The 14,346-nt window shown below is 57.5% G+C and overlaps 1 pseudogene; it reads left to right on the top strand.

Annotated features, from left to right (window-relative positions):
* The first annotated feature begins 508 nt into the window (after nt 1–508).
* Nucleotides 509–1,026, top strand: LOC135999504 (olfactory receptor 14J1-like; annotated as a pseudogene).
* The last annotated feature ends 13,320 nt before the right edge of the window (nt 1,027–14,346 follow it).

The following is a 14,346-nucleotide window of genomic DNA, read 5'->3' as shown; positions in this document are numbered from 1 at the left end:
AAGGGCTCCAGCCAGGACGTTCTCCTGGAAAAAGAAAAGGGTCTCTTTGTGTGATGGGGTGGAGGGTCTGTGGGAAATGGCTTTGGTTTTTCCCAGACAAGTCTCATCTAAACCGTCACTGTCTTTTCCTCCTTGCACAGGTCCTCATGCCCACAGGCAGCAAATGTCCAACAGCAGCTCCATCACCCAGTTCCTCCTCCTGGCGTTCCCAGACACACGGGAGCTGCAGCTCTTGCACTTCTGGCTCTTCCTGGGCATCTACCTGGCTGCCCTCCTGGGCAACGGCCTCATCATCACCACCATAGCCTGTGACCAGCACCTCCACACCCCCATGTACTTCTTCCTGCTCAACCTCGCCCTCCTCGACCTGGGCTCCATCTCCATCACTGTACCCAAATCCATGGCCAATTCCCTCTGGGACACCAGGCCTATCTCATATATAGGATGTGCTGCACAGATGCTTTTGTTTCTCTTTTTCATTTCAGCAGAATATTTTCTTCTCACCATCATGTCCTACGACCGCTACGTTGCCATCTGCAAACCCCTGCACTACGGGACCCTCCTGGGCAGCAGAGCTTGTGTCCACATGGCAGCAGCTGCCTGGGCCACTGGGTTTCTCCATGCTCTGCTGCACACGGCCAATACATTTTCACTGCCACTGTGCAAGGGCAATGCCCTGGACCAGTTCTTCTGTGAAATCCCCCAGATCCTCAAGCTCTCCTGCTCACAGTCCTACTCCAGGGAAGCTGGGCTTATTGTGGTTAGTGTCTGTTTATCATTTGGGTGTTTTGTGTTCATTGTGGTACCTATGTGCAGATCTTCAGGGCCGTGCTGAGGATCCCCTCTGAGCAGGGACGGCACAAAGCCTTTGCCACGTGCCTCCCTCACCTGGCCGTGGTCTCCCTGTTTGTCAGCACTGCCATGTTTGCCTACCTGAAGCCCCCCTCCATCTCCTCCCCATCCCTGGACCTGGTGGTGTCTGTTCTGTACTCGGTGGTGCCTCCAGCAGTGAACCCCCTCATCTACAGCATGAGGAACCAGGAGCTCAAGGATGCCCTGTGGAAACTGATGACTGGATTTCTTCCGAAGCTATAAACTGTCTCTGTCTTCTTCTACATACGAGTTATAGTCTAACTCATTGCAGGTTCATCCTGTGTGCAGTAGTTTTTGTCTCTAGTTGTGTTTTTCTCTTATGATAATACTGTAATTCCATTTTTAGTTCACTGCCTGCTTTTCTTTTCTCACTGAGTGTCTGTGTCCATGAGGAATCATGCTCCCTGTGTTTAAGCAAAATAAAGGGCTCTCCGGCAAACCGTTTTCTGCTGACATCCGAACTCCAAGACCTTTTTCAAGCTGCAGGGACAGTTCCTGTGTGCATGGGTGGAAGGGGAAAGAGCTCTCGCTTGGCAGCACTGCCAGGGAGCACCAGCGCTTGGCCTTCCAGAGCTGTTCTCGTTCCACTCCCACACTGTCCTTCTCATCCCTTGTGTTGGTGCAAGGCCTGAGTGCTCTGGCAGCCTGGTCACCGTCCTGCTGTGTGTCAGTCCTGTGAGCGCAGGCAGGGACAGGCAATGGGCACTGCTGTGACAGAGCTGGCCTCCGTAACACTACTTCTATAAAGGAAAGTGATGTTCATAGGGCAGTGCCTGAGGGCTTAGGTCTTCTTCAAGTTCGTCTTCAGGACATGCACAAGAAAGCAGCCTGCAGGTTGAAACAGCAGTGTAGAGATAAACAGTGTGTGTGTGCAGGGCTGGGCACTCAACAGTGTCCTCTCACAGCCAGGCCTCCTGCCAGAGACCTGCAGGACCAGCAGAGCAGGGGCTGGGCTGTGCCCCTGTGCACTGGACACCCCACGGAAGCTGCCCCAGGGCATCGTCATGGACTGGCCCCTCACAACCTCCCTTTCCAGCACTGGGCTGTCACACCAGATTGAGAATTTTTTCCTGAATGAGTAGGTCAGAAGTCCATGTTTGCATTGTTCAGATGAGATATGGGCATGCACGTCATGTACATGAGGTGAGATGAACACGAGTGAGCAGAAATGCCATCAGCTATTCCTGGGAGTGCCAGGAAGGCCTGTGGGACAAACATCGAAGTCACTCACATTGGGAGTAACAGCCCATGGGAAACAACCCACTGGGATCTTCTTCCTTCAACTGAGGTCCCCGTGTCCATTCCTCATGACGTGGGACATCTCAGATGAGTGCAGAGCAGGGTGACACACCACAGGGCTGAGGTGCCTCCTGTCTTTTGGGAGTGGCAACAGGAGGCCAGAGAGACACTGTGACTCCTGCCTCTGTGTGTAAAATGGAGAGACTCTGTCTCTGAACATCCCTGGGTGCAGAAGGAGCCCATGAGGCCAGCTCAGATGTCAATGCTTGACGGAACCCTGGTATTTCTGTGTGTGAGTCCAGGAACAAACCCCAGTGGCCCAGTGAGATTGATCTCAGCTGCCTTGGACAGGCTCATTGCAAGTGCTCCAGTCTGCTATGTCGCCCTTACCCGTGATTCCAGATTGTGCTCTCAAAAGTGCCATAGACACCAGAATGGTTCTGGGGTCCTTAGGAAACGCAGACCTCAAAGCCATCTTCAAGAAGAGCTGGACTAAGAACTGGGAGAATAACAGGCTGGCCACTCTACCTCCCTCCCTGGGAAGGGGATGGGACATGTCCTCCTGCAGCTATTTCCAGGAACGTGAAGGACAAGGAAGGGATTGCTGAACCCCAATGGAGAGGGGCAAGAAAGGCATGTTGTGTGCAGGGCGTTTGCAAGGCCTCAGACATGGTGTGCTTCTGGGCAGAGTGGTGCTGATGGGGCTCAAGAAGTGGATGCTGGGTGGGAAGTTGGCTGAACCATCAAACCCAAATATCATGAGTGGTACAAAGTCCTCCGAGCAGACAGTTACCAGTGTCATCTCTCAGTGACCAGCACTTGGGCCAACACTGTTGAACGTCTTTATTCTCCAGCTCTATGATGTAACACAGTACACTTTCAGCGCCTTTGAGGATGACGCAAAGCTGGGTGGAGGCCTTGAGCAACCTCCCCTGGTTCACCCTGCCTTGAGCAGGAGAGCGAGACAAGATGAGTGAGACAAGGGCTCTCTTCAAACCTGAGCATTCTGTGATTTGGAATAATTCTTGCCTTGGAGAGGTTTCTGGAAAGAGAATAGCTAGAGAATAGGGGGAAAAAAGAAAGGCAGAGGAGGAGATATAGAAGGTGTTAACGTAAATACAGCAGTTCCAGTGAGGAGTGCTTTTCACCCATATTTATTGTCATTTGAGGAATTAATGCTCCCATTACTTTCTCGTTTGCTCCCATTTTTGCTACTGGATCAGCTTTGTGATTTCCTTTAACACTATCAGTTTGCCCAGATTGGTGTGCTTTACAATGCAGAATTGCTGCTTCTTTTGGTTTCATAACAATTAATTAAATACGGCCCCCCGCAATTAAATACAGCTCCCTAATTAAACACACCCTCCAATTAAACACAGCCCCCCCAGTTAAACACAGCTCTCAATTAAATATGGCCCCCCACAATTAAATACAGCCACCTCCAATCAAATATAGCTCCCTAATTAACCACAGCCCCGCCAGTTAAACACAGGCCACAATTAAATACGGCCCCCTCCAACTAAATACAGCTCCGGAATGAAACACAGCCCCCCCAGTTAAACACAGACCACAATTAAATACAGCCCCCCCCCAATTAAATACAGCTCCCTAATTAAACACAACCCCCAAATTAAACACAGCCCCCCCAAGTAAACACAGACCACAATTAAATACGGCCCCCCACAATTAAATACGGCCCCCTCCAACTAAATACAGCTCTGGAATTAAACACACTCCCCCAAATTAAACTCACCCCCCAATTAGTCACAGCCCCCCCAGCATCGGGAGGGGACCAGGAGGCTGGGAGGGGGCAGATGGGGAACCCGCAGCTGCTCCCCGCCATGGGTGTGCAAGGGGGTGTGTGCACAGGGAGCGTGGGCACCAGGAGCAAACGTGCCAGCGGGTGTGTGGCCAGGGAGCACACGGGGACACGGGGGTGCTGGGGACCGGCTCGGGGTCCCCCCCAGGCTCCCCCAGCTCCAGGCAGCGCCCCAGGGTCGGGCTGAGCCCGCAGGCCTCAGTGTCACGGCCGGGACAAGGGGGGACACTGGGGACCCCAGGGTGGGCGCCCCCCCCGGGCAGGGGACCCAGGCGTCCGGGACGGGACACCCCCCGCCATGGAAGCCAACGAGCTCTCCAGACTCGTGCCCACCCCTCAGGAGCACGAACGGCAGAGCCAGAGCAGCGCCCGCTCAGCGCCGCTGCCCGCCCCCATGGGCAGAGTGCCCGCCGCGCCCAGCTCGCGAGCATCAACGGCCTCCGAGCGCCCGTGCTGCCCCTCGGCAGTTACCGAGATGCCCGGGCACGGCCCCCGGTGGCTGCTAACGAGCCGCCGGCAGCCGAACCGGCTCCTCGCCGCTGCTCCCGGCCCGGCGTTGCACAGAAGCCGCCCCCTCAGGCCCGTCCCCGCCCGGGCTCACGGCAGCGCCGCCGGGCCGCTGAGGGAGGGACCCGGCCCCTCATGAGCCGCGAACGTCCCCGGCAGGGCCGTCCCGGGCTCCGGACAGGGCCCGGCGCCCCCGGGCGCCATCCCGGGCGGGACCCGCCCGTCCCGCTCCCCCGCAGCCCGAGGCCGCCCCGGCAGCGCCAGCAGCAGCGCCGGGGCCGCCCCCCGGCCGGGCCGTGTCCCCCCGGGGCCGCCCCCCGGCCGGGCCGTGTCCTCCCGGGGCCGCCCCCCGGCCGGGCCGGCTGTCGCGCTCCCTGCCCCGGGGAGTCCGGGCAGCGCCGGGCCTGCCCGCTGGTGGAGAGCGACTGCCCGCGGCTGAGGGGCGTGAGGGGCGGCCCCGGGGGGCGGCGGGGTCCCCTGAGCCCCAGGGCCGTGTCCCCCGCTTGTCCCCGGAGCCCCGGGGCCGCGTCCCCCACTTGTCCTGTCAGCCACGGGTCTGTGTCCCCAACTTGTCCCCTCAGCCACAGGACTATGTCCCCCAACCTGTGTCCCCTTAGTTCTGGACCAGTCCCCCACTTGTCCCCTCAGCCGCGGGGCTGTGTCCCCCACTTATCTCCTCAACAATGGGACTGTGTCCACCAACCTGTGTCCCCTCAACCTCGGGGCCGTGTCCCCCACTTGTCCCCTCAGCCTTGGGACTGTGTCCCCTCAGTTCTGGCCCTGGCCCCCAACATGTGTCCCCTCAGTTCTGGCCCTGTCCTCCAACGTGTGTCCTCTCAGCAACGGGGCCGCGTCCCCCAGCCTGTGTCCCCTCAACCTCGGGGCTGTGTCCCCCACTTGTCCCCTCAGCAATGGGACTGTGTCCCCCAACCTGTGTCCCCTGAGTTCTGGCCCCGTCCCCCACCCTGTGCCCCCTCAGCCATGTCCCTGCCTCCCCTGCCTGTGTCCCCTCACCGCTGCCCCTGTCCCCTCCCTCCATGTCCCCTCATCTCCGGCCCTGTCCCCCCCAGCCTGTCCCCACAACCGCGACCTCCCACGGCCCCCCCTCCATGTCTCCCCTTCACCACATCCCCCTGCCCCCCCCACCATCCCCCCCTCACCACGTCCCTGTCCCCACAGGTGACCCAGGGCGGGGAGGCCGCCAACCGGGTGACAGTGGCCACCGCAGCCCCCAGCCCCGGCCTCCCGCTCCCCGACCTCCTGCTGCTGGCGCGGCCGGTGCCACCGTCACCCCCCGACCCCGTGCACCTCTGGCCCTGGGCGGGGAGGGCATCCCAGGGAGTGCTGCACCCCCAAAATGGAGCCCCAGGATTAATGCCCCTAATAAAGCACCCCGTAATTTAACACCCCCCAGTAAAACACAGCCCCTCCGATTAAATACAGCTCCCTAATTAAACCTACACCTCCCCAATTAAGCCCCCCAACTAAACAAACCCCAATTATTCACAGCCCCCTCAATTAAACACACATCTGCAGAATTAGACACCCCCAATATTAAACAACCCCCAAATTAAACTCCCTCCAATATTAAGTGCACCTCCAAAATTAAACACCCCAAAGCTACACATACGACCCCCCAAAAAGCACAGCCCCTAATTAAACACACCTCAAACTACCCCGCCAATTAAGCCCTCCAATTAACCCTTCCCAAAGCCCCCAAGGTCCCCAGAAATCGCGCCCCCCCTGCCCTGTCCTGCTTCACTATCACCTTCGCTGGGGCACTGTGCAGGGAGAGGCACATGCTGGGGGACTGCCACTGCCCCCCCAGATCCCAGGGTTCCCCCAGAGCCCAGGGTGCCCCCCAGATATCAGGTACCTCCCTCAGGTATGGGGGACCCCCCTGCACCCCGGATCTCCAGCCGGCACTCGGTCAGCGCCCCCCCAGCTCAGTGACTGCCCAGCAGCCGTAGGTGCCCCCGTCCCTGGTTGGCGGATCTGGGGGTCAGCACCCCCTGGCTGTGCCGGGCCAGGAGCCAGGGGTCCTCCCCGATGGCCACTGGTTCTTCAGCCACACCCCCTGGGGCTGGGGGGGCACAGAGTCAGGGCATCCCAAACTGACCAGCCGGTGACAAGTGGTGTCCCTCAGGGGTCCGTACTGGGGCCAGTACTGGTTAAACCTTCATCAACGACACAGACGGTGGGATCGAGCGCACCCACAGCGAGTTTGCGGATGACACCAAGCTGAGCGCTGCAGGTGACACGTCTGAGGGCCGGGATCCATCCAGAGGGACCTGGACAAGCTCGAGAAGTGGTTCCACGCAAACCTCATGAGGTTCTACAAGGCCAAGCGCGAGGTCCCGCACCTGGGTCGGGGCAAGCCCGGGTACCAGTCCAGGCTGGGGATGGAGGGGTTGAGAGCAGCCGCGCGGAGAAGGACTTGGGGGTGCTGGGGGATGAAAGACGGGCCATGAGCTGGCAATGCACACTTGCAGTCCAGAAGGCCAATCATACCTTGGGCTGCATCAAAGGGAGCGTGGCCAGCAGGTCTCCTCTCTGGTGAGACCCCACCTGGAGTCCCGTGTCAAGCTCTGGAGCCCTAAGAACAGGACAGACATGGACCTGCCAGAGAGGGGCCAGAGGAGCCACCGACATGACCCGAGGCTGGAACAGCTCTGCTGGGGGAACAGGCTGAGAGAGCTGGGGTGTTCAGCTGGAGAAGAGAAGCTCCGGGGAGACCTTAGTGTGGCCTTTTGGTACTTAAAAGGGGCCAAGAAGAAAGATGGGGAGAGACTTTTTAGCAGGGTCTGTTGAGACAGGACAAGGGGTGATGGTTTAAATTAAAAGAGAGGAGATTGAGGCCAGACATGAGGAAGGAATTGTTGGCCCTGAGGGTGGTGAGAGCCTGGCCCAGGTTGCCCAGAGAGGTGGTGGCTGAACCATCCCTGGAGACATCCCAGGCCAGGCTGGACGGGGCTCTGAGCAACCTGAGCTGGTTCTATGATTCTATGAACCTGCCACTGCCCCGGCTCAGCCCGGCAGTGCCGCTGAGAAAGCGTCTCCAGGAAAGGGCGAAAGCGCCAGGCGGCAGCTGCTGGCGATAAGGGGAGGGCAGCGTGAGAGACGAGGCCCGGCAGCCCGGAGCAGAGGGTCTCGCTCGCTGAGACGGCGCTGTGGAAAGCCTCAGGGGATGGCAGGAGCTGAGGGCAAAACGGTGGGAAACAGCTCCTGAGGCGCTGGGACCAGCCCCACTCTAAACCTGCGTGTCTGTGCTGCCCCCGTGCCTGCCGTACCCGCACGGCCATCCGCCTCCGCTGCCTGCGTGCCGCAGGGCAGGGCCTGGGGGCCAGCGAGCGCCCGCCCGCCGGCACCGTAACTACGCCTGGAACCAGGCTGTGCTGAGGGACAGACGTCCTGCGGCAGCGGGAGAGGCCAGGAACGGCACCGTCTGCTCAGCACGCTCAGGGCGCTGCACATCTGAAGGACACCAGGGCTTTGGCGTTCTCCTCCAGCTTTATTAAAATCCAGCCCTTCTCCGGAGAAGAGCTGCACCTCTGCCGGGCTTAGCGGGGCCAGCAGCACAGGGCTCGCAGGGTCCATCGCGCTCTTGACTGCTCCCTTGCGTTGCTCAGGATGAGGATGGTCTGAGCTGCCAGGGAGCAGATGGAGGGTTCACTGTCCTCCTCCAAGGGCTGAATGGCTGCAACAGAAAGCAGCAGAGCCCAGATGACCTCCCACATCTGCAGAGACCCCCAGGCATCCCCTCCCGAGCACACTCCCTGCTCACCGCTGCAGATCTCAGCCAGCTCCTCCTTGCTTGGGTCCCTCAGGGGCCGCGCAGCCAGCCCTGGGCACAGAGTTTGCTCTCTAAGCGTTAGCTCCTTAAGTGTTAGTTCTTTAAGTATTAATTAGTTAAGTGTTAATTAGTTAATTCTCTGTATCAAGGATGAGGGGCAACGGGCACAGGCTGAATAATGGAACGTTCCATCTGAATTTTAGGAGAAACTTCTTTACACCCTCAGGGTGACACAGCACTGGAACAGGCTGCCCAGAGAGGTTATGGAGTCTCCTTCTCTGCAGACATTCAAGAGCCGCCTGGACACGATCCTGTGTGGTCTGTTCTGGGGACCCTACTCTAGATGTACCTGCTTTAGCAGGTGTGTTGGACTAGATGATCTCCAGAGGTTCCCTTCAACCCCAACCTTTCTGTGATTCTGTGGTAACTGCAGAACAGCCTCAGGAGAGCTGGCAGCGCGAAACAGCCATAAAACCCTGCAGCTCCACTTCCCTTGGCACCCGTAGGTCTGGGAAGTTCTCTGCGTGTCGATGGTGGCACCTGGAAGGAAGGGAGGGCAGATGACTGCAAGAGGCCACAGATCAGGAGGACGCGGTGCTCAGACGCGACTTGTGAGTGAGGACTGAGAAGAGGTGTCCACGCTGGAAACAAATGGGAAGACAGAGAGTTATCTCCTCCAAGAGTCTGGCTTTGTCTGAAAGCCCTGGGCATAGTTTTCCTTGAGGAGAGCACATCAAGGAGTCCAAAGGGCTCTGGAACGCTGGAAAGACAATTTGCTTGTACTTACTCGCTGTTTCCACTCAGACAAGCTCTCTGCATGCCATCCACAGTGCAGTGTAAGAACTCGTGGCCGTCCTCGTGCCTGCCATGCTGGAAATGTTTGCCTGTTTCTAAGAAAGAAGTTACTAGTTCTCTCCGACAAGAATGGCGTAAAACATGTCAAAGTACCTGAAATGGCTTACGGGTGAGAACTCTGACAACCGCCCAAGGCTCGGTGGCACTGGCTGAGGAATGCAGGACCTTGTTAACATGCGCTTCCATTCTGCACATCATGCAGAAGCCTTCCTGGCTGCCTGAAGAGGGAGAGAGGGACGCTCCACAGATCAACAAACTATCCACAGTGACGGGAAACCTAATGGAGATCTTGAAGTTCTACGAAGGGTGTCCACTCCTCTTGACCCAAGGTGCCAATGTCCCAACAAGCACAGGACATTTTAGTGCACAGAAAACCTTCTTCAGAGGGATGTTGAACTGATGGAAGTTTTCTGTGCAATAAGCAAAGGAGTTTAACTTGCAGGAATGGGGAGCGAGATCCAGGGACAGGAAGAGGTGCCTTTCTGGAGAGGAACACATCCAGGCACAACAAGCGGGTTCTACGCTTGCGTGTTCAAAGAACAGCCCTGCGGGCAGTGACAAGGAAGGGCTGCTTTTCTCCTAAATCAGCTCCAGATTCTGGGAGCCCTTGGGCAGTGCCCAACAAACGTACAAGGAAATGTTCCCAAAAGTACTGACAGGCCTGGCTGAGCTCCTCAGAGAGCAGGTGGTTGGCCAGAGGGCGGGTGTGTGTCAGGCACTGCAGGACAGAGTTGAGGAAGCTCGTGTTGCCCAGGTTGTGCAGTCCCGCTCCAGCTCTCTGGCTGTGCTGCCAGGCCATGCAAATCTTCTCTGGGGGAAAGAGGATCCTCTGTGGAGGAGCCATTCCCTCAGCAATGACTGCCAAGAAACCACATTTGAAAAGAGGTGAGATGACATTGCTGCAGGAAAGCACATTTTAAAAGTTGAGTTCTCTACAGGAGCACCCAGGACAACCAGGTCTAACCTCCGACACAGAAACATTGCAGCAAGCCTAGCACTGCCATTGAAATTTACTGCTCAAGAAACAGTTTTGGAAAACAGCATGTTCCCCTGCTCCCTGCTTGGCCAAAAGTCCAACAAACCCCAACTCATTTCTGTGCCTTGGGCAAGATGCTTTTTCCCTCTAGAGCCATGAATTGCATCACCAGGTCAAGTCTTCCCTTTTCCTGCTGTAACTTGATGAAAAAAGCAAGTACCTGGCACAGAAAGTAACCCTACTGACATCAGATCTTGCTGCGAGCAACGACACTTTTCAAACGCGGTACGTAGTGGGGGGGAGTGACAAAACACATTTCCCTGTGTCTAATTGACAATACCCTGGTAAGTCTGGCTGCTCTCGAGAAATGCCCCAGAATTCACTCCAGGCCGTCAGCACATCAGCGTTCAGGGATGGAGCACCAGACACGTCCGTTGCCTTTGGGGATTCACAAAGTCTGAGGCTGCTGGTGAAGCTGCTACTCACCAGAGTCGTTCCCCATTGCGGCCATCGCTCCTCTCAGGAGCAGAGGGCAGAGCTCTGAATGACGAAGGATGTCAGGATGTGCTCCAGAAAGAGGAGTGCCAGTGCCATCACCTGATTCCAAACAAATAATTGTACCTCAACAAAATGATTTAAAAAAGCCAAAATGAAACCCACAAACAGCATGCGCCACCGAGAGTGTTTCAGTGACTCTGAACTGCTGCAGAGCTGCAAGGCTGATGGCCTCACCACAACTGTCACAGGGCCCCAGTTCACAGCAGTTTCAAAGGCCTTTGGAAAGACTCCGATGCACGTCACCTGCTCTGCAGAGGAGCTGCTGCTGACCTGTTGCCAGCGCTGACAGCAGAGCCCTCTGGCTCTGCAGTCCACCCCTTCCCACCTCGTGTGCAGCAGTGACCGGCTTTCATCCGCTACTCTAACGGCTGCCTTTGCCGAGCTCCTTTTCTGTTTCCCTTCCTACTGCATCAGTCAGGGTGGGCTTCTTGTAATTCTAGGCTGAGCCCAACACCTCAGACTGCACTGCCGCCCCTACTTACCTGTGCCAGGATATGGTAAGGAAATAAGATTTAGCAAATAGGAACTCTACCCATAGCACGTATGTGGGCAGCCTGTAATGGTGTAATAGCTCAGAAGGTATAGACCAGGCTCGACTTTTATCCCGGGATCTGGACAAATGGGAGAACTGGGCAATCACCAACCACATGAAGTTCAACAAGAGCAAGTGCCGGATTTTGTGCTTGGGACATGGCAACCCTGGCTGTACAGAGAGACTGGGTGACTAGGTGCTGGAGAGCAGCTCTGCAGAGAGAGACCTGGGGATTCTGGTCGACGGCAAGTTGAACACGAGCCAACAGCGTCCCTGGAGCCAAGAGGGCCCCGTGTCCTGGTGCATCCAGCACAGCACGGCCAGCCGGGCAGGGAGGGGATTGTCCCGCTCTGCTCTGCGCTGGGGCGGCCTCACCTGGAGCATTCACTGTGTGCAGGGCTGGGGACACAGGAGAAAAGGAGATAAAGCTACTGGAGAGTGTCCGGAACAGGGTACGAAGTTGGGGAAGGGTTTGGAGATGAAGCCATATGAGGAGCAGCTGAAGTCGCTGGGTTTGTTCAGCCTGGAGAAGAGGAGACTGAGGGCAGAGCTCATGGCAGCTTCAGCTTCCTCAGCAGAGGAGCAGGAGGGGCAGGGCTGAGCTTTTCTCTCTGTGACCAGTGACAGAACCCCAGGAACGGCAGGAAGATGTGCCAGGGGAGGGTCAGTTGGACATGACGAAAAGGTTCTTCACCCAGATGGTGCTGCACACTGGAACAGGCTCCCCAGGGAGGTGTCACGGCCCCATGCCTGACAGTGTGCAAGAAGAGACTGGACGTCGTCCTCAGACACACGGTGTGAACTGTGGGGTTGTCCTGTGCAGGGACAGGAGTTGGACGCGATGATCCTTGTGGGTCCCTTCCCGCTCAGCACATTCTGTGATTCTGTGTTTCTGTGATTCTGCCAGGGTGCAGGATCGGGCCCAGGTCACATCGCTTGGGGCTCCCGGGGATTCAGCTCCTGGGAGAGCTCAAGAAATGGCAGCACTTGCCCCTAATTGCTATTTTTGGTCTCTCCCCATCACTCTCTGGCTGGCTCCCTGCGCCCATTCTGTAATTCCCCTCTTCTGTCTTTAGCCCATTGTGCTGGTCTAAATGGTATGAAATGGCAGAACCCCAACTGCATCCTGGGATGCCCACTCACCAGCCCTGTCTCTCAGGAGCCCCTTGGAATCCTCCAGCAACCCCCAGGAAACACTCTTGCCCATCAGCGAGCTGCCCCAACCCCCTGCCCATCCTACACGCTGTTAGAGCTGCCAGGAACACGGAGTTCCAACCCTGCCCAGCCCTGGAATGCCAGTGCCGAGGGGAGGGCAGAATAACAAGGGGAGGAACACTTCGAAATTCCACGTCGACACTAATCAATCTGACACAAACGAACCTCTGACACAGATTAGCCAGATCAAGGACAGGAACGTTCATGGGGTGAGGAATCGGATTTGCAAATCTTCCACACCGATCTGAACTGACACACCATTTTTAATTTTTTTGCCTTTGTTTTTGCCCTGGTTTCAGCCGAGGCTTTCTGGTTTCGCCATCTTCCCGTGAACCTGCACTCGATAAATGCAGGTGTACTTTGGGTTTCCCCAGTTGCTCTTCACAAAAAATTTGACATAGGAAAAGGCCCTGCGAAGTGGCGCGTTCTGTGAAGAGGGAAAAGGAAACAGAGGCGTTAAGAGCAGCAGTGCAGTCAATGGCTCTGCCCCTGCCAGCCCCGCTCCTGCACAGGAACAAGCTCCCAAAAGTGCTGTGGGCCCCTGTGCCCAGCGAGAAAACGTTCACGCTCTTCCTGCTGCGGACTTGCAGGCAAACCTGCTTCGCTCCCTGGCATCTTTCCCCCGCAGGTGGACCGTACCTTCAGAGGGAAGGTCTGGATGGGCTCTTTCGCCACGTCGTACATGAACGTCCCAAGCAGAGTCCCCTCTTCTCCATCCGCATCCACTCCCTCGGGGGCAAAGCACAAGGAGAGCAGCTCAGACTCATCCCAGCACTGAGGAGACGTACGTGCTGGACCAGCCCTGTCCCGTTCCCAGCCTCTCCTGGGACTCCAGCACTCGTCTGGCACTGGTTGGGCTGGAGCTCAGTCTCCGCCTGAAGTTTTGGTGAAGAGCCCTGAGGTGCTTTGGCCAGAATAAGTCTTGAGAGAGAGGAAATCTCTAGAGCCCTTGAAGTGTTGTGCCATGGCACGGCCGGGCTCAGGAGAGAGTGGGGCACAAACCTCAGAGGATGCACAAAGTCGCTGTCACGGCTTTGCCCCAGGGCCAGATCCCAGGCAGAAGCGCCCGGCAGAGACTTACAAAGACGGCGACGTCTCTGGGGGCGCTGATGACGGACCCAGAGGGAGAGGCTTCCTTGGAGATGTGCTGCACGGTGACGGCGCTCAGATGGACTCGTGCTGGCAACCTGATGACCACCTGGCCCTGACGCCCTTGGAAAGGCCAGCAGTTCCCTGGGGAAACATCCGGCTGCAACGGGAACAGCAGAGAAATGAAGCGTGAGAGACCGCTGGGGCCAACACAACTGCTCCTGGAGCTTGAAGCGCAGGCACCGGCGTGTCTGTGGGGTCTGCTGCAGCTCGGAAATGCCCCTGAGCTCGGTCCCCAACTTGCCAGGAAGGCAAGACGCCAGCACTGAGGATTTCTGCTGCCATACCTGCAGAACAGCCTCAGGAGGGTTGACAGGTGGAAACAGCCGTAAAACCATGCAGCTCCACTTCCCTTGGCAGCCGTAGGTCTGGGAAGTTCTCTGCGTGTCGATGGTGGCACCTGGAAGGAAGGGAGGGCAGATGACTGCAAGAGGCCACAGATCAGGAGGACGCGGTGCTCAGGCGCAACTCGTGAGGCCGCTGCCAGCTCCTCATTTTTCAGTCCTGTCCTCATTGCCGCTTTGGAGAGCAGCGCCGGGAGCACGGCTGGGCTGCTTGTGTCCATACCAGCGCTCTGCAGTGCCCAGTCAGACATCTCCACGGAGACTTCCGAAGCCGCCTTGGACGCTGCCTGGGTTGAGAAACAGCACGGTCAGCAGTCCGAGCCCACCAACAAGCCCAAGGAGGCTTTCTCGGCGGTTCTGCCCAGCCAAACCTCCTTCCCCAAATGCACCCTCACCTTCCTCGCGCTGCGGAGCTCCCCCCTCAGCTGAGCCACCTCCTGCAGCAGGAGCCGCATCTTTTGGGTTTGTGCCGCCCACAAAGCCCGA

Source organism: Caloenas nicobarica, chromosome 28, assembly GCF_036013445.1.
Source record: "Caloenas nicobarica isolate bCalNic1 chromosome 28, bCalNic1.hap1, whole genome shotgun sequence".
NCBI lineage: Eukaryota > Metazoa > Chordata > Aves > Columbiformes > Columbidae > Caloenas > Caloenas nicobarica.
The sequence above is the reverse complement of the archived record's forward strand: the minus strand, read 5'-3'. Positions and strand labels throughout refer to the sequence as shown.